This window comes from Myotis myotis, unplaced genomic scaffold (assembly GCF_014108235.1).
Source record: "Myotis myotis isolate mMyoMyo1 unplaced genomic scaffold, mMyoMyo1.p scaffold_m19_p_2, whole genome shotgun sequence".
Taxonomy (NCBI): Eukaryota; Metazoa; Chordata; class Mammalia; order Chiroptera; family Vespertilionidae; genus Myotis; species Myotis myotis.
The window spans coordinates 79,487,153-79,507,644 of record NW_023416324.1 but is presented as its reverse complement, the minus strand read 5'-3'; the positions used below and the strand labels follow the sequence as shown (position 1 = coordinate 79,507,644).

Genomic DNA, 20,492 nt, shown 5'->3' with positions numbered 1-20,492 from the left:
TAAGTATTTAGACGTAAGAAGACACATTCTACTGTGAAACAAGAGCAGTCTGAATGAGAGTCATATTTGGGGTCCAAGGTGGTGGACAAAACCTGTGCATAGTTGATGCATAAATGTCACGGTGTAGACAGACTTGAGTATATAGAATGCTGTAGCCCCCAGAGAGCCGGCAGGACCTGTGCTGAAAACTGACTCCGTCAGGAGCTCGGATAACAACTTTCTCTCAGGATACCTGCACTCCTTCAGTACCTCCTTCATCTGTCAGTAAATCTCTCTCTTGCTCCCTCTTGTTTCTAAAAGTAGGTCACTCTTCAGTGCTTGCCTTTCAGCTTCTGGGAAGTGTCTACTGTCTTCTACCTTCTTGTCTAGCAGATCAGGCCAAAGAGAATGAAAGAGACAGAGGCTCGCCACTTAAGTCATGGAAAGAGTAAGCTGGAATTGTGTCTTTCAGGTGTTGAAACTGATTAGTAGGGAAGCAGGTTTGTAGCAGAAATGCATAAAAATAGCTTTTTTGTTAGCTTAATATTCTCTGGTTTTAACAGTTCTATAAACTAAGATTCTTCAGAAGCTTGTCTAAATTCCTTTAAAAGCCCCAAGCCCACAGGAATGGCTGGTCCAGGTTTCCTTCTGAGGACCCCAGGGGAGGTTCACTGGTGCTGAATGCTGGAACCCTGGAACAGAACAAATGGGTTTCCCAAGCAGTGAGTGGCAGCCTTTCTGAATACAGCTGCTTTCTTCAGTAGAAAGCTAAAAATAGCCCCATCATTGCAGGCTGGTTTCACTTTAAAGCCTCTGCCACATCCATTTGTCTGTTTCATTCAGGGGCTCTGCATGTCTGTGACACACGGATACTATTTCAGAAGGAAAGTGCATTGAAGAAATGATTCCTTTCCCTCCCCCACATTCACTCCAGATGTCCCCTACTGTCCAACACTGTTTCATATTAAGGGAACTCATGGAAACTTCCGGCATCCTTCCCATTCCCATCTGCTTCACTCATTTTTGGAAAAATAAACACCATCCGCATTGTAAGTCCAGATTACAATTATTAGGGTGTGTGGTTTTGTGGTGTTTGTTTGTTTTTTGTTTTTTGTTTTTTTTGATCAAGGAAATGTTCATTACATGTATGATTTTCTATGGATAGCTCATGAAATATTGAGTAAAACTGCCCTTTCCAGCTGAGGTAAGATTTTACTAGAGTCTCTACTCAGACGTAGTTTGAGGAGTTTTTGGTTTCTCTTTCTCCCGGAGCTGGCTGACTCTGTGGCCACAGACAAAGCCACTTCCCTTCCTAGCTCTAAAGGTGATGCAGACACCTGTGGTGGGGGCAGCTGCTGTGAGCAGGTCCGTCTATTGGACAATGTTTGCTGAGTCCCTGTCCTTCCCCATCTTCCTCCCTAAGGAAGTTGGTTTTGCATTGTGTGTGGAGGCGGGTTCCTTATGTGGTTGATAGCAGTCTGACACTTACCTTCCCCCCTCTCAGCATCCTGGGTATTGAGGAACAGAACATAAAAGAGGAAAAAATTGGGGGAAGAATAAAAGAAATGATCCTGCTACTTCACACTATCCATGCACAGAAGGAACACTCATAAAACAAGTATGCAAAAAAAAATCATTTATAATTAAGATATGGAAAATAAGTCCCAACCTTAAGTCCGATCACATCGTATATCACTTGTATATATGCAAGTATGATTTTAATGGCTTTAATAGAACTGAAAATCCTAAAGATGAGAGCTAATGTTGCTATGGAAACTTTCACATGTCTTGACTGCAGAACTCTTAGTTTAAATTTGCAAACTTAGTATCACATTAGCTTTTTTTTCACATTGGATTTCTGGTTGGTCTTTTAAGAAGATAAAAGGAGAAAAACTACATATCATCCTAGTATCTCCTGTTACACTCACAGTCAAAGGAGAGGTTTATGATCATTTGGCACATTTGTTTTTGTCTGCTCAAGGAAACCTCCACAAAAGAGCTTACATAAGGGCTTTGGAGGACAAAGATTTTTCTAGTCAAGAATGATTAATTTAGTTCCCAAATTTTCAAAATTGGAATGATTTTCTTTTCTTGTGGAATTAGATATCCAAAATATGAACCAATAGCCATGGGCTCATGGAGCTCAAAGCCCTATGTGGAGCAGAAGGAGCTGCGGAGCCCAGCACTGGAAGGCATGGTGATGCCTGAAGCCTGTGTGCCTCCATTACCACCAGGCCCTGTGCTGAGAAATGGGGCCCTCTCTAGAAAAGCAACTTGAAAAGAATGCCGACTGGAGAATTGTGCAGTACTGATTCAGAAGGCGTGGGCATCCCTGTCCCTTGCTCTTTCTCCATCATCTCCTCGCTTAGCCTTGAAGGCAAACTGGAAGCTTTGGAGTCAAGCCGGCCTTCATATAAAGTTAGCTCCTCCCTGGGGCATATTATTTAGCTGCTCTGAGCTCCAGTGTTTTCACTACATGGAAATAATAATGCATATGTCACATGGATGTTATAAGAAATGATTGTGATAATATATGCGAAATACTGAGTGTACATGGTCAGGGCCCTTGGGAATGTGAAGGGGCAAACTCATCCAAACTGCGTCTATGGAGTTCTTGTGAAGCGGGCATAAGTCCCTCCTCGGCCCTCCCCGCCCCCCATTAAGTACTTTGATTATTTTTACCTAAATTATATAAGTAATCTATTTACTCTGAAACTCATTTACTTGTGCTGTGACGATCTTGTCTCATCAACCTCTGTTAGAACCAGAAAAATAAGGCCTGGTATCATAGGCTAGCCATAATGAATGCTTGTTGGATGCAGGGGTGAGATGGAGGGGTATAGGGCATGTATAATGTTTTTGGGGAGGTGGCAGGCTCTGTTTTAAAAATTAAAAAATATGTGAATACAAAATTAACTTCAGTCTTAGGAAGGGCCATGCTGGTGTGGTGTCCTAAAGCCAACTTTTCATGAGCTTCACAGTAAATGTAACTTTGTCTGAAGAAAGGAATATGATCATGAGAACCACTAATGAATGATCACTTGCCTTTTTGTAACCTTGTACTGTGCTATCACCTCCTTTGGTCCTATGACCATTTAATTTAGGTCTGTTACTTGAGAGGTAGACTTATGATGAGAAACCATTATACCCACAAGGTGAGTGTAGGTGGTGTGGGACGGAAAGTCATGAACCCATAGAGTATCATAGAAAAAAATCACAGTCAGGTTTTTATCAATAACCTATGTACTCATTTGCAAGGGCTACCATAACAAAATATCTCAGACAGGGTGGTTTAAACAACAGGAATTTATTTCTTGCAGTTCTAGAGGCTGGGAAATACAAGATCAAAGTGTTGGCAATTTGATTTGTGGGTGGGAGCCCTCTTCCTGGCTTGTAGATGGTGGCCTTCTCACTCTGTCCTCCAATGCCCTTTCTTCTGTGAATTCTGAGAGGGAGGGAGAGAGGGGAGAGAGAGAGAGAGGATGAGGGGGAAGTGGAGAGAGAGGAACAGAGAGAAAGAGGTGTCTTTTTTTTCTTGTAAGGCCACCAATCCTATCCTACCCTTATGACCTGATTTAACCTTACTTATCTCCAAAAGCCCTATTTCTAAATATAATTACATTGGGGGTTGAGGCTTCCTTGTATGAATTTTGGTGGAGGAACACAATTAAGTCCATAGCAGCAACAAGGCCTGTTTTAGGCTTCACCTTGGGTTCTCATTTGAGGACTTAACTTACCTTTTAAAACCTCCATTGGCTGCCTCTGGTACATGCCTCCACTGGGGATCAAACCCGCAACCCAGGTATGTGCCCTGACCGGGAATCGAGCCCGTGACCTTTTGGAGCATGGAACGACACTCCAACCAAGTGAGCCACCCAGCCAGGGCTCACTTGCTTTTTAGGCTTAAATACAGTCATCAGATATGGGTCTGATACTAGAGCAGCGATTTTCAACCGGTGTGCCACAAGACTTTTAAAAACAAGCAATACCTGACTATTGAGTCAGGGGCACTGACCTCTTTCCCCTTAGATTGTCAAATTAAAAAAAAAAAATGACAACAGCCAACACAATAATAGCTGTCTGGTGTGAATTATACCTATTAATCAAAAGTATACCTATTTTTTGGTCAGATCAACAAAAATTATATTTTGGGGTGTGCTGTTGAATTTTAGTGATTAGTTTATGTGTGCCATGGGAGGAAAAGGTTGAAAATCGCTGTCCTAGAGCAAGGAGAGCATCACAGAATAATTACCTCCAAGAAGTAGAATCAAAATGGGGCCCTGCACGCGCAGCTCCCAGCTGGCGAGGCACTGTGGGTGAGGCAGGGAGGTACCAGGCAGGGCACAGGGAATTGATCCTCCTGGCCCCTGGCAAAGCTGTGCTTCCTTCCCTTTCTTGTTCTTTCTCTTTCACTTGTTACTCCTCTTTTCAATTCCTTCCTTCCTGTTTTCTCCTGCCTCCATTTTCAATAGTACCGTGAGACACAGTGGTTCTTGGCCCTTTTAATGATGCTTCTCTACTTTTAATTTTCCAAATATGAAAGGGTTCACTTATGGGTTAGGAGCAGGTAAGCAGAAAGGGCAGAATACATAAGGGGATGGTGGTGGGAGGTCAGGGTAGAGTTAGTTTACGACACGAGAGATGACTGTGTTGTACCAGGGCAGGAACGACGGTGTGAGGATGAGTGGGAGGTGCCAGCCCAGAGCAAGAAATACCCAAGTGATGACCCTGGGCTTCAAGTTCCTCATCATTAAAAAAATAAATAAAAATGCTGGAGTAGAAAATCCCCAAATTCCCTTGAATCTCTACTAGTCCATACCTCTGTGCCTTTTTCTACCTCACCTTACTGGGAAATAGCATTGATAAATAAAACTTTGTGTGCCTTGTAAGAAAAGCATTATGTAAATTCAATTATTGCTCAAATTAATTCTAATGAGGTTCAGGGGGGGGAAACAAGTAACAACCCAAACTCTTTAATAAAGTGTTCTGAAGAGAAAAGAAGAATTATCGCCCACTTCTGCACTTCCTGCTTTTGGCAGAGACTAGAGTGGAAATCTGAAAACACTGTGAGACAGTCTGTTCTCATGGTATTTCTAGCTGAGAACAGGAAGGAGGGGAAATCTCATATGAGTGAGAGAGCCTGTTTGTCAGTGACTAGCAGGCCAAAGAAGTTTCACTGGGCAATCGAGCTTGACAGCACCCCTGTAAGTTTTACCTTTATTTGGTCAGCATGGTAGGCTTTGCCAGAAGCATCACCACAATCACAGAGACACAGCAATTCACCGTTATCACGCCTGACCGGCTCCTCTCCCTGAAGCTGAGCTTTAGGTGCTGGAGACCCAGACATAGGCAACGGGGCCCCTGCCCTCCTGGGGCATAGGACAAAGTTGGGAGGATCAGGTCTCTATAAATGAAAAACAATTCTAATTCTTAGTGGCATCTGCTGAGTGCCAACTCAGCCGCTCAGGCAATGCTAGGAAGGAGCCATCCACAGGCTTCACAAACTCCCTTACGAGCTTGCATTTGTTCTCTACCTCACCAATGGGCTCTCCTCACTCATCGCTGGCATATTTTGTACCTTTAGGCAAAAAAAAAAAAAAAAGTTTCTCAATTTCTTTAACTCCTTTGCCCATCTCCAGTCACAACAGAGACTGCTCTGTGTGTGATGTGGATGAGTCACAAAGGCTGAATCATGTTAACAATAAGCATGTAATGATTAATGCATATTGATTGGCTGGGTGTGCTGGAACCAGGATCTAGACTAGTTGCATTGTCCCTAATTACCTGCCAGAGGGTTATGTGCCCTGGTGTCTCCAGCTGCAGCAGACATTCCAGGGAACGCCCTTGGTCACCAAGACTCCAATTGGGTCTCATAAATCGCCTGTGGTGTGAGTCAACGGCCGCTTTACAACCAGGGCCACTCAAGGGCTCAGGTGGAGTGGTGTCTATGCCCTCCCTCGCTCCCCCCACCCCCAAGTGAAAAACACAGGAATCCTCCATGTGAGAGCAATCCTCTCATTAACTGAGTGCAAAACGTTCCAGGAAAAAGATAAAAAAAGATTTGATTTACCTTTGAAATAATGTAATGATGAGGATTATGTTTGGAACAAGGGACTAATACTCAGGGTTTTATTGAAATGATCACCATTGCCATGTTTATTTAAAGCTGGGTAATATGACTACACTGTGAATAGCAAAGTGCTTATGAGCGTGTGCATAAATTAGACAGATGCTGTTGGGACCCATCACGCACGTTGTTATTTACTACAGTGCTTTAACCTCAGTGACTGCTTTGTACCCACACCAGGTGAGAAGATGAAGTGATGTCTTCAGTAGTGGCTTGTAACCCAGGATTTCTCCAGGATGATTTTGTCTGTATCTTTGAGAAAACCTAAGATTGCTCTATGGCTTATTTCCTGTTGGGAATATGAAAATGAGTTAAACACAGGCTCAGTCACCAAAAGAGCATACAATCCAGCAAGTAAGGCAAACAGCAAGTAAAGCAAATTTGGCTAGTATTTGTATACCCAAATAATACAAAGGGGGTAGGAGGACACTGGACGGGAAACTCTACAGAATGAAAGTGGAGTATAGATGTGATCATCTTCAATGTTATAAATGAGAATGCTAGTATCATGTAATCTTCTTTTTAAAATAATATTTTTATTGCATGTTCATTGTGAAAAATTCATAAAACAGAGAAAGACATAAAGATGAAAGTAAAAATCACCTCTAATGTCACCACTGTAAAATGTTGCTGTATATCATTCTAGTCATTTTTCTAGGCATACCTAGGCATTTTAAAACAACAGTATATTCACATTATACTATTTTACAAGCTGTTCTCTTCATTTAACAAGTACTGTGAAATAGATGGTGATTATTTTCCTACAATATTTCATGTCCTTCTACATTGATTTTTAGTAGTTTTGTATAATGTCTTGTCCTATGGACACACCATGCTCCAGGGAGTGTCTGGCCTGTCTCTCTCAGCCCCGATCAGCTGGACCCCAGGAGCAAGCTGACCTACCGGTCAGAGCATCTGCCCCCTGGTGGTCAGTGCACATCATAGCGAGCGGCTGAGTGGCTTTCACATATCATTAGCATATTACACTTCGATTGGTTGAATGGACGACTGGACACTTAGCATATTAGGCTTCTATTATATAGGATAAGCATTGATCCTAGAGATAAAAATTGGTCATTCTGGGTCTGCTAGCAGAAAGCTTTCCTAGATTTTGCCTGCCATTTTATCAACACTAGCAACTTTACTCAGAATTTGGCTGACACAGCTTGTTTTATCTGCCTTTAAAATACACGAACAGCTTGTTGTATCTGCCTTTAAAATACATGAACAGATACTTACCTTAAATTTGTTGTCTTTTGATTCTTTACTGCTATACTATTTCACAGAGTCAAAAATCACAATTCTAGCCCTGGCTAGTGTGGCTCAGTTGGTTGAATGTTGTCCCATTCACCAAGAGGTCAATGGTTTGACCCCCAGTCGGGGGCATGCATGAGGCAACCGATCAATGTTTCTCTCTCCGTCTCCCTTCCTCTTTCTCTAAAAGTCAATAAAAACATATTTCAGGCAGGGGAGGATGGGGATAAGAGATCAACCAAAGGACTTGTATGCATGCATATAAGCATAACCAATGGACAGTAGGGGGGTAAGGGCATGTGCTGGGGGATGGAGGTGTCCAGGGAGAGATCAATGGGGGGAAAAGGAGACATATGTAATACTATATGTAATACTTTAAACAATACAAGAATTTAAAAATTAAAAAAATCATAATTCCAGCTGATACGTGATCAAACTCAAGAGCAAACAGTGAGTTTGATAATACCTTCACAGTGTCAAAAAAGTTTTATCTCAGCTACATGCACAATATGTTAATTTTACAAGGTAGTTACTTCTGCTAGAGCATACCATGGTAGTGGTCATGTTCAGGGTGACAACATTATTAGACAACTAGAGGCCCAATGCATGAAATTCGTGCCTGGGTAAGGCCCCTAGGCCTGCTGATCTGTGGGGCTACCAGCAGGGTGATTTGGGGGAGGGGAGAGCCTGCTGGCACCTGCCTTGGCCAGCCTGAGGCCTGCGGGCTGGGGGTAGATCCTGCATTGAGCATCTTCCCCCTGGTGGTCAGTGCACATCATAGCGACCTGTTGTTCCACCTATTGTTCAGCTGTTTAGTCAATTTGCATATTAGGTTTTTATTATATAAGACTAGAGGCCCGGTGCAAAAAATTTGTGCACTTGGGGGGGAAAGGGGAGGTCCCTCAGCCCGGCCTGTGCCCTCTCGCAGTCTGAGACCCCTTGGGAGATAACGACCTGCTGGTTTAGGCCTGCTCCCGGGTGGCAGAGGGCAGGCCCAATCCCTAGGTGCAGCCCCTGGTCAGGCTCAGAGCAGGGCCGATTGGGGAGTTGGGGCGCCGCCCCTGTCATGCACAGAGCAGGGCAGATTGGGAGGTTGCGATGCCACTCTCAGTCACAGTCAGGGTAGGGCTGATTGGGGGGTTGGGGCACCGCCCCCTGTCACACTCAAGGCAGGGTCGATGGGGAGGTTGCGGCGCCACCCCCTGTCATGCACAGAGCAGGGCTGATCAGGGGGTTGGGGAGCTCCCCCCGTCACTCACAGAGTAGGGCCGATAGGGGAGTTGGGGCACCGCCTCCTGTCACACACAGAGCAGGGCGGATCAGGGGGTTGGGGTGCCACACCCTGTCACACTCAGGGCAGGGCCAATGGGGAAGTTATGGCTCTACCCCGTCACACAAAGAGCAGGGCCCGTGGGGGGGGGGGGCGGGTTGGGGCGTCGCACCCTGTCACACACAGAGCAGGGCCTGTGGGGGGCAGTTGGGGCGTCGCCCTCTATCACCCACAGAGCAGGGCTGATCATGGGGTTGGGGCGCCTCACCCTGTCACACACAGAGCAGGGCGGATCAGGGGTTTGGGGTGCCTCACCCTGTCACACTCAGGGCAGGGCCGATGGGGAGGTTATGGCTCTACCCCATCACACACAGAGCAGGGCCCGTGGGGGGGGGGGCGGGTTGGGGCGCCTCACCCTGTCACACACAGAGCAGGGCCAATCAGGGGGTTGGGGCGCCGCACCCTGTCACACACAGAGCCACAGGGCGATCAGGGGGTTGGGGAGCTCCCCCCTATCAGGCACAGAGCAGGGCTGATCAGGGGGTTGGGGCGCCTTCCCCTGTCATGAACAGAGCAGGGTGAATAGGGAGGTTGTGGTCCCGCCCTCTATCACACACAGAGCCACAGGGCGATCAGGGGGTTTGGGCACTGACCCCTGTCATGCTGATCCTGGTGCAAGGAGGCCTCGCGGCTCCGCTGATCCCGGTGCTGGGAGGCGTATTACCCTTTTACTATATAGGATAGAGGCCTGGTGCACGGGTCGGGGCCGGCTGGTTTGCCCTGAAGGGTGTCCTGGATCAGGGTGGGGGTCCCCACTGGGGTGCCTGGCCAGTCTGGGTGAGGTGCTGAGGGCTGTTTTCAGGCTGGCGGGTGACCCAAGTTCCCAACCGCTCCTTTTTTTCTTTTTCTTTTTTAATTCTGGGCCAGTTTTAGCTCTGAGGCTCCAGCTCTTAGGCCTCCGCTCCTGAAAGCAGGTATCTGGTTTGTTTTGGTTCTATAATCGAAACAATGTATAACTCCAGCTCTGAGATCCCAACTAGCTGAAAGCTGGTTCCTGGGGTTTTGTTTAGCTTGTATATTTGTTACAATGTTTCTTAAACTGCAGGCTCAGAAGCCGGCAAGGCAGGTGGGGAATGTTGGTTTCCTCCGTCACTGAAGCAAGCAAGCCTCATGTTAGCTTCAAGCTGCCTGGCTGCCGGCCGCCATCTTGGCTGGCAGTTAATTTGCATATCGCCCTGATTAGCCAATGGGAAGGGTAGCGGTTGTACGCCAATTACCATGTTTCTCTTTTATTAGGTAGGATAGGCTAAGGACATTGATATTTTCACAAATATACTGAAGGATATGCATTTGAAAAGAGGTGGCCATAGGTATCTTACTCATAATGTTTTAAAGATCTCTTTTTAGAATTGTCACTGTATGAGATACTTAGTAATTCTGTATTTCCACTTTAGGATTTCAGGACTCTCATTTGCTTGCTTGCTTGTTTAGCTATTGTTTTTTGTGTGTTTTTTTATTTTACAGGTAGGATTTTTTTTTGTCACCATTTTATCTGAATTTTAAACAGATTCTTGGGTTTGGGACTCATATCCATAGCTTGTTCAACTTTAGTACCTGTCTCATCCCTGATAGCTTTTTCAGAACTGCTATCTTTACCCTGAAGCTCCACAAGATTTCCCAGTTCAAACTTGGGCTTCTCCAGCATTTTGATTTTTCTAACAAATGCATCATAGAGCAGATAAATAGATTGGCCAGTCTTCCTGTGTCTTTCAATGCTCGCTGGAATCAGCTTGTCTGCACCTCTCGGACATGATGCCCAAATCTTCTGGATTTGGCAGACTTGTTGAAGGTGAGCATAGAGGCTTCTGAATCTGATTTTTGTGTTTTTTTTAGTAAAACCAACACAGAATAGACAAAGCAAATAAACATTGGTGTCTTGACGTCAACATGAGCTTCAATCATGGTCTGCCATTTTTTGACCATGGAGCACATTTTGTCACGGTAAGATCCATGCCATGGAAATTAGGCAGGCAGTTTTTGCCCTGAACATCCTCAGTAATTAGCTTGAATTTTCTAAATGCAACTTTGTCATTCTGCAGATCAGCTAGGCTCGCTTCAAAATCATGAAGACCACCAGATGCGATTTTGATTCCTTGAATACTGGTGACCAGTGTTTCCCCAATCTTTCTTATATTGAACATAGCTGGTGCTTTCACATCACACCAATGGTCCTTAGAAAATGGATCAACCACTTTCTTGACTCACTTTTTGCTGCCTTTCATAAGGTGCTTATTCTTGCCTACAGCCATGGTGCTGCTCAGAGAATCAAAAGGACAATAGCTATTCTTTAAATGCCTATTCTGTACCTGGAATATGACCAAGCTATGTCCTCAAAGCTTATAGTCTCATGCAGAAATGGATAAGTAAAAAAACAAACAAAACAAAAAAAACAAGCTAACACCTCATACTATAGTGTCATAACTATTAGAACAGGAATAAAATGTACCTATTAGATCACTTTCCCTTCTTTTCACTTTCTCCTCTTTGCTCTACTTCCTTTGAGTCTTCTACCCACTGTCTCTCCCTCCCCCCCCCACCCCCCACCTCCCCTGCTCCCATCAGTAATTTCCAGGAAGGACCAGGACTGGGAGTTAACAGGAGTGGGAGATGGTGGCTCAGGGGTTCTGTTGGGCTAGGTGGAGCCAGAGGACTAGGGAGCACAGGCTGTAACAGGCTCCCTGATGCAGACCCTACCCCTAAAGTTTGTGGAGTCTGGGGCCAGAGCACAAATAGAGGCCACTTACCATCTGTGGACATGCACAAAAGTTATAAATCAAGTTAATAAGCTGTTAACTAAAATATAGCTTCAAGTGAACAAAATTTTTTATAAATCTGTAAAGCTATGATTTCATAAAATAGAAAGTTGGAAGACTATCAACTAATTGGATTTAATTATTATCTTTCATGTATGGGTGCCCTGTTGATGAGTTGGCAGCATTTGGATAAGTATGAAAGGATCCGTAGACTCCTGGGGAAAACAGTGATTGTCTCTGAGGATTGGGATGTGTGGCATGAAGAGGGGTTTCGGACTTATTGATTTAGGTAACTTTTTAAAGACATTATGAGGTTATGGGTAATTTTATTTTCTTTTTCTTTATTTTTCAAATTTCTAAAATAATATGTTGCTTATGTAATTTAAAAAAAAAGCCAAGTCTAGAAATCCATTCTAGGATTGGAAAATGTCTCACTAAGTGGAATTTCTGGAAAAAGGTCATGCTTCAATATTTAGGCCCATATGACTTAAGGAATTGACTAAAGTTAACATCAGAAACACCAAACATTTTTCTTTAAGAGGTTCTGGGGGAATTAGAGAGATGCCCAACTGTCAAAAAATAACAAATCAAGAATCTATATTTTAAAAAGAGAACATGTACAGCCATAGAACTTATTGCCTGACCTTTCTAGGCATATTATTTTTACCACTAATCAAATATTTATTTTTCAATGATCTCAGACATTTCGGAGTCTGAATTATTTCTACAATAGGTATTGCATTTACTCAGTGATTTCAGCATTTCAAAGTGCTTCACATCAACCCTCTCATTTTATTGTTACAATAACCCCACTGGGAAGGGAAAATACTAAAGAAAATCAGGCCCCAGTTGGTCTCCCATGTCACAACCAGTTCTTGGTGAAACAAGGACTGGAGCATAGGTCCCTTAGATCTGAGTCCAGTTCTTTTGCCACTGTGGTTAATACACTTACACAAGGAATTTTCTGGAAAGTACACTTATTCCTCAGAAATTTTGGTAAATGTCCCCACTGTTGATTTTTTAAAATGAAAGTTATTTTTAAAAGGCAGTCAATATTTTTCTATGAGCTACTAAAGAATATTCAACACCCTTTTAAGAGATGCCCGACCCCCTGTAAGTATTTCCACAAATGAAGATCTTTATAGAAAGTGCTAATTAGTGCTAAGTACCTTTAGAGATGCCTTCTAGGATAATGTCCAAGGACACACCACACGGAGGAGGAAATTATAATACCCTTCCCCTCAGGGACGCAGCTAATTTTCTGTGATGATGCGAGACCATAAGATTACTTTACTCAGTACTTAAAAATGTGTGCAAGTACCATGTTAGTGTTATTGCAAGATTTGTAATAGCCAACATTTTACCCAGACTCTAGAAAAAGCACACTTTCAAGCGAAATAAGCCAGTCAGAGAAAGATAAATATCACATGATCTCACTCATTTATGGAATATGATGAACAACATAAACTGATGAACAAAAACAGATCCAGAGACACAGAAGCATTGATCATACTGTCAAACCTCAGAGGGAAGGTAAGGGAGGGTGGGGTCAGGGGGAGAGATCAACCAAAGGACTTGTATGAATGCATATAAGCCTAACCAATGGACACAGACATCAGAGTGGTGAGGGCATGAGTGGGAGAGGGGGATAATGGGGGGGATAAGGACACATATGTAATACCTTAATCAATAAAAAAAATAAAAAGATTGCCCTAACTGGTTTGGCTCAGTGGATAGAGTGTCGGCCTGCGGACTGAAGGGTCTCAGGTTCGATTCTGGTCAAGGGCATGTACCTTGGTTGTGGGCACAGCCCCAGGAGGGAGTGTGCAGGAAGCAGCTGATCAATGTTTCTCTCTCATCGATGTTTCTAACTCTCTATCCCTCTCCTTTCTTCTCTGTAAAAAATCAATAAAATATATATTTTTTAAAAAAAGATAATTTGGATGAAATGAGTAAAGGGGGTCAAAAGGTACAAAGTTCCAGTTAATAAATAAATAAGTAATGGGAATGCAATGTACAGCATGGTGACTATAGTTATTAACACTGTATTGCATATTTGAAAGTTGCTAAGAAAGTAGACCTTAAAAGTCAATATCACAAGAAAAAAAAAGTTTGTAACATGTACGGTGACAGATGTTAACTAGACTTTCTGTGGTGATCATTTTGCAATATGTACAAATATTGAATCATTATGTTGAGTGCTGAAACTAATAAAATGTTACATGTTAATTATATCTCAGTTTTAAACAAAGCACAGTGGTTTTTAAAGTTAAATCTACGATACTATTAAAAAAGATAATTTAATTTTTGTAATATATGTTTCTGTAAGTTAATTTTGAAAATTTCACATTATTGCAGTTCAAAATGTTTATAACTTAACTTTGAGTTTATTTGTCCTGACTTTAGTGAGCTGCATAGAGAGTAAAAGTCAAAACAACTCCCTGCTCACACCCATTCAACACCACACAGGTCAACAGCTATAATTAACTGAGGCTATTGGCTCTATCAATTAAAATAATTCCCACTGGAAAAATTACAAAACCAAAGCGAAATTCTCATGTAAATTTTTTTATTTTACCTCAAAATCTTAAAGTAAATCTGGAACTTCCGTAAAAAACCATTGCTCAATCAAAACAATCAAAAATAAGTCCTCTTTTTTTTTTCAGACTATGAAGATAAATAATGAAGTCCTCATGTAATGGAACCAGTGTTTCTGCAAAGCTGAGAAGAGGTCTGTGCTTGATCCAACCATCAGATGTGTCACAGAGCTACTTTATAGTTAATAAAGCAGCCATTTAGAGAATAAGGGAAGTCCTTAATAAATTTATAGTCAACCTTGGCTTTCAGGTCCAAAGACGCCAGTCATGGCCCAATAATGGGTCAGTGAGACCTGGTGTGCTTGCTGGCATAGCTGCTTCAGGAGGTGGTGATATGTGTCTTCAACAATAATGCAAAATCCAACGCCCCAGGTGAAACCACTGTCCAAGTGCATCTTGTGCTTCTGAACTCAACTGTCTGCTACCACCTCTCTAATCCATGGTCTTAAGATGGTTGTTAAGTCAGAAAAAGGAGGAAAGCTAGTCACAGAAAAACAAATAACTGCATGATTCCATTTACATGAGGCACCTAAAATATTCCAGCTCAGAGAAGCAGAGAGCAGAACAGTGGTTGCTAGGGGTAAGGAGGCATTTAAAAGAGGGAGATGCACCTGGCCAGTGTGGCTCAGTAGTTGAGTGTTGACCTATGAACCAGGAGGTTCAATTCCTGGTCAAGGCACATGCCCAGGTTTCAGGCTTGATCCCCAGTAGGGGGCATGCAGGAGGCAGCCAGTCAATGATTCTCTCTCATCATTGATGTCCCTATCTCCCCCTCTCCCTTCCTCTCTCTGAAATCAATAAAACTATTTTTAAAATATAAAAGAGGGGGCTGCTAATCAATGGGTATTGTCAGGAAAGGGGAAATTCCCCCTTTTGAGTTCTAATGGCTGAACTAATAATAAAATTGACATAAAACCAGATTAACAGAAGGAAACCCAATATAATACATGCACATAGAGATCATAAATGATACTCAGAGGGGTATTATTTGTATACTTTTTAGATAAAGAAACAATACATTTGTGAAGATTTGACAGGACAAAGAAACATAATTTTGTATGTTCATTGGTGGGAAATCCAAGCAAAGTTTGGGTCTAGGTAGTAAATTAGTAAAGAAGTAACAAGGTTTGTTAATACAAGCTTCCCAGCCCTGGATCCCTTAACTCTAGTGATAAAGGTATCTTTCTCAACTCCCCTGGGTGAAGGAGGGCACCTTTCACAGGGAAGATTTATTTCCTGTAGTCAAGGAGACAAGGGAGGGCAGCATGCCCACCGGCTGCTTGTCAAGTAGCTTTAATTCGAAGTAATCACTATGCCATTGTGGGGCATTGGGGGTGGCCTGTCCTGACAGTATAAAATTTTAGTAAAGCAAGATGAGAAAGTTCTGAGGGTGGACTGCACAACATCGTGCCTATAGTTAACAATCCAGTATTTACCCTTAAATATCACGTTGAGTATTCTTGTCACCATAAAATTAAAATTTTTTAAAAAGGAAGAGAAAGGCAGAACAAAGCACAAAAATGTCATGAAGAAAAGTAACCGAAGAAATAGAAAACGCCTCTTTGTGGAGGGAAGGAAGGAGTGCATGCCACCGGGGCATCCCCTGAACTTTCGTGAGTCCACTCAGACAGCTAGAGGCACTTGACTCAAGTCACCGAGGTGACTGGTGTTCTCCTCCAGCACACAGACCTTGTCTGCTGCTGTTGGCAAGAGAAAGGGCATTCTGTGTTACTACCTAGAAATGGCCAACTTTACAGGCCAGCCACACTCTTCAAGTCCTGTGTGGTGGCCCAACATGGGCACTGGGAAGAAGAGTAAGATCATCGAGACTAGATCAGGAATCGCTTGTGTCTCCGTAAGCCTGCTAATGACATCAACACTATCTCCTTAACCTTTCTTCTAACGCCATTTTCTAGACCTTTCTTGCTGGCATGAATGCTCCCTGATGGCGGTATTTGGGGATGTACTAGTACATGGTTTTTCTGCTAGTCTGTCTGACAGTGAAGAGCATTTCAACTGTAACAACATGATCATTGCCTCTGACAGACTGGAGATAAAAAATTAGAAAACAGAGAAACCAGGCCACTTTCTCCCTACGGCAGAATCCAACAGTTACATAGGCAGATACATTTTATTCCTATTCATTCTATCATATCCTTATAATAACTATGTTGACACATTAATATAATTAATCTATTGGAGAAATTACCAGACTCCACATGTTTTTAGAAAGGTGTGCCTTCATCCTCCATTCACTGATTTTATACCAGCTTCAACCACAGAAGCAAAATACTTACAGCAAAAAGCCACCAGCAGATCGTAGCATTTACAATGTGGGGTCATAATTGAGCTAAAATTGTTCGTGAGTATGAGAAGGTCAGCTTTCTCCTGCTCTGAGCATTTGTGTAACACCAGGGAAATAATAGTGCATCTGTTATTTTAAGTGGGCACCAGCGATTCAGAAAGCTAAAAGCAGCTATATCTAAGCCTTTTTAAGTTTTCTTAGCCATTGACTCATGTTTTATCCCTTCAGTTGATGGCAACCTGACTTTTAGCCAAGCAAACAATAAATTAAGAGCATAAACAAAATTTGTGCCTCTCATTTTTCTAGTTGAGGAATATATTTAACAAAATCTTTAAATGTCCATGGATATAAATCTCTGAGCACTCCATTTCAGCTGTTTAAAAATCTAATAATGTCAGGAGTTACTCTTCTGAGCAGGCTATAAACCTAGGCAGAGTTATTTCGGCATAAGAGATACAATTTGCAGGGAGATTTAAGCATGAGGAGAGCTATTAAATGTCAACAAGTAACACAAAGCCTTATTCCCTGAATCCGAACATCTGAATTTCAGGTGTTGCAGTTGAGCAGGGAGCTGTTCCATCTGCCAGGATGCCTACAACCTAGGACCCCCTCTGAGGGTGGGCAGTCTTGCAAAATCTGCACAGAGGTCCAGCTCTCTTTGTCCCATGTTTTGGAATTTTCAGGAAGCTGGATTCCCACACTTAATTGGGAAGTGAGGGTGGGAAGTCTGATAGGCCAACACTGACAAATCTCAAAGCCAGCCAATGATTTCAGCAGGGCAAAGAGGGCCAGGGCGGAGGCACAGCCTGGTGGGGACACCCAGATGGCTTGGTGGCAGGGGCTTCATTGTCCTCCCAATCCACCCAAGTGAATAAATAAGCAGTGCGCTTGCAATGTAGCATTAGGATAAGTCTTCCACCCCTCTCACCAGATTGTCTCTCATTAGTGCCGCTCACAAAGACATCGTGGTTAATAGTAAACACTGACTTACATAAAGTTATTGGCAGATATTTCAAACCTTGACCTCCACCTAGAATTTCCTAATGATTTATACAGTACTAGAATAAGCCAGTCTGAGTAGTATGGTATGTGTGTATTAGGCTAAACCTAATTTGAAATTACTAATCTGTTTGAACTTTGTAGCCCACATTATGGAGGATGGAGGACTGAACAATGCAGATGTAGAGATTCAGAATTTGTTATGTAAATGAATCACAAGTACATAAATACTGTAATGCAGTGGGATGAATTCAACTCTCACAGTCCCTTACAGAGCTTTCGGGCTAGTGCCGGAGAAGAAAAGAGGCAAGTGTAAAGAATTCTTTGTCAGAAAAAACAACGAACAACCCTCCAGGATGCTGTAGGATCAGACCAGAGGGACACCAACTCAGGAGGAAGTGCTACTGAAGTGGGATCCTGAAGGGTGTGTAGGTGTTGGCTAAGGAAGTGGCTGGGGAAGGGAAGAATGCTGCAGACAGAGGAGAGTCCATGCTTAAGGGGTGGTGTTGAGGCACCACAACAGGCAGGCAAGAAATGACTAGTCACGTAGGGCCTTGCAAAGCCACAAGACATTTGAGTTTTGTCCTAAGAGTAATGGGGTCATTGATGGGCTTAAGCAGATCAGTGATACGATCAGAACTGGATCTTAGAAATATCATTCTTTGTTTGAAGCTTATTTCACATTGATATTCTCTACTTAACATTTTGCAAATGTTAAGAGCTCTGTGAAGGACTGATGATTGTAACCGAATGTGTATTGTATTTTTATAATTTGGGAGTATACTATATTATATATGATATTATGATAGTACTAGAGGCCTGGTGCATGAAAATTCCCTCAAGGAATGCCCACCTGCCAGCTTAGGCCTGCTCCCCAGGGGATCGAGCCTAAGCTGGCAATCAGGCATCCCTCTGGCATCCCGGGACCCCTCAGGGGATGTCCAGCTGCCAGCTTAGGTCTGTTCCCCATGGACATCCTTAGTACTGCCGTGGAGGCAGGAGAGGCTCCCGCCACTGCTATTGCGCTCACAGCTGTCAGCCCAGCTTGTGGTTGAGCAGAGCTCCCCCTGCGGAAGCACACTGACCACCAGGAGGCAGCTTCTGTGTTGAGCATCTTCCCCCTGGTGGTCAGTGTGCATCATAGCGACCAGTTGTTCTGCCATTAGGGTCAATTTGCATATTACCCGTTTATTATATAGGACTAGAGGCCCAGTGCATGAAATTCGTGCACAAAGGGAAGGGGTTCCCTCAGCCCAGCCTGCACCCACTCCAATTGGGGGCCCCTCGGGGGATATCCAACCACGGTTGGACACCCTCTCACAATCTGGGACCACTGGCTCCTAACCACTCACCTGCCTGCCTGCCTGATTGCCCCTAACCTCTCTGCCTGCCTGCCTGATCACCCCTAACTGCCCTCCCCTGTCAGCCTGATCTCACCCCCCACTGCCTCTACCTGCCTGATCACCTCTAACTGCCCTCCCCTGTCAGCCTGATATCGCCCCCAACTGCCCTCCCCTGCCATCCTGATCTCGCCCCCAATGGCTCTCCCCTGTTGGCCTGGTCTCACCCCTAACTGTTCTCCCCTGCCAGCCTGATCACCCCTAACTGCCTCTGCCTGCCTAATCGCTCCCAACTGCCCTTTCCTGCAGGCCTGATCTCACCCCCAACTGCCCTCCTCTGCCTGCCAATTTGGTTCTGATGGGTCAGTTTTTTGCCAGTCAGTGTCAAAAGCTCTGCCTCCATATAGCCATTGGCTTCTTACATTCATCCAGATTTGGTTCTGATTGGTCAGTTTCTATGCCAGTCAACATCTCTGGGCCTATCAATGGGGCCTGGAGAGAAATAGAGGTGTGGCTGTTGCCAGGCCTGGAGAGAAAGAGAGGCAAGTTCTGATCAAAGGCTGCCACAGAGGCTACAGATCAGACCCTGCCTCTCTCTCTGCAGGCCTGTCTCCAGGTCTGATCCACATCCCCCTAGGCAGTCAGTGCTTGGTCAGGGCGCCGACAGTAGCCCCAGTCAGTGCTGGGTCACCACAGCAACCCAGCAATGACTTCCGGTCTGATCAAGCCTTCCGGTGGAAATGGTGGTTATGACCCTGGCTCTTTATTAAATAGATGATATTATGCAATGCATGCTGTTGTGTTTTAAATGACTATGATGCATATAAAATAACAATAACTATTATTATCTATATATATAAACATGGAATATGCTACTTAGCCAAGCACACGAGTGCTCAGGAGGAGCTCCTCGCAGACAGGCAGGAGGGGACTGTGTGCTGCCCCCACGCTAGTGGCTGCGGGGAGGCTGGGGCTGGGGGCAGGCTGCAGTGGAGACACAACACACAGGAGCGCCTGCCCCACCCCAGTGGACACAACGCTGCAGCTGGCCGGTGCTACGTGGGTCAGGCGCCCGTACCGGCTCCCCAGGGGGTGTCTCCTCACACAGGGGGCGGGGGCGGGGGGGTGGCGGGGGGGTGGGGGGGTGACGGGGGGGTGGTGGGTGGTGGGGGGGGGCGGGGAAGCAAGGTGCCTCCTCACACGATTTCAATCGCGTGCTGGGCCTCTAGTTATAAATAACAACAAACTTTTGTTACAAGTTTATAGTATGCCAGGAATAGTGCTAAGTTTTTTGTAAATTATCCAATTTAATTCCTTTGAAGAATGCTTTCAGGGATCGTTTCTATAGTTCGTTATTAGAGAAGTTTCTCTGACTGTGCAGAGCACCGAAACCACGAAGAGGAGGCCCAGCGCTCTCCTGAGCGGGAAGCACTTCTCTTGGCGTTGCTTCAGGAACTGCCATTTGTCATTGGTGATCCTTCTTCTCTCTCATTTGAGAGAATTAGAGTGAAAGGATGCCATCTGGGTGGAATTTTTAAAAAAAAGTAATTTTCACTGGGAGGATTGATTGATTGATTTCTCTAAAACCTTGTAATCACCAACCAGGCCATAAGAGATCAAACAGGTCATGCAGGCATCATGGCCCAATTTGAGTGTGTTTTGAAGCTGGGTACCAGTTTAGTCTCTTGCTGAAGGATTGTTTTCCATATTCTAGTGCGTTGGTTTAAAAAACTTTGAAATTAGTCCTATCGGTGTCTCCATTTGGATTGAGAGAGTTGAGGATTAGATTTAAAGCACTTGCCTGTGTC

The 20,492-nt window shown here is 44.0% G+C and overlaps 1 non-coding gene across 1 annotated transcript; it reads left to right on the top strand.

Moving 5' to 3' along the window:
• Window positions 1-20,001: 20,001 nt before the first annotated feature.
• LOC118677767 lies at window positions 20,002-20,214 on the top strand. Its single transcript, XR_004974499.1, has one exon. It is a non-coding gene; the product is annotated as a small nucleolar RNA U3 (small nucleolar RNA).
• Window positions 20,215-20,492: the final 278 nt, after the last annotated feature.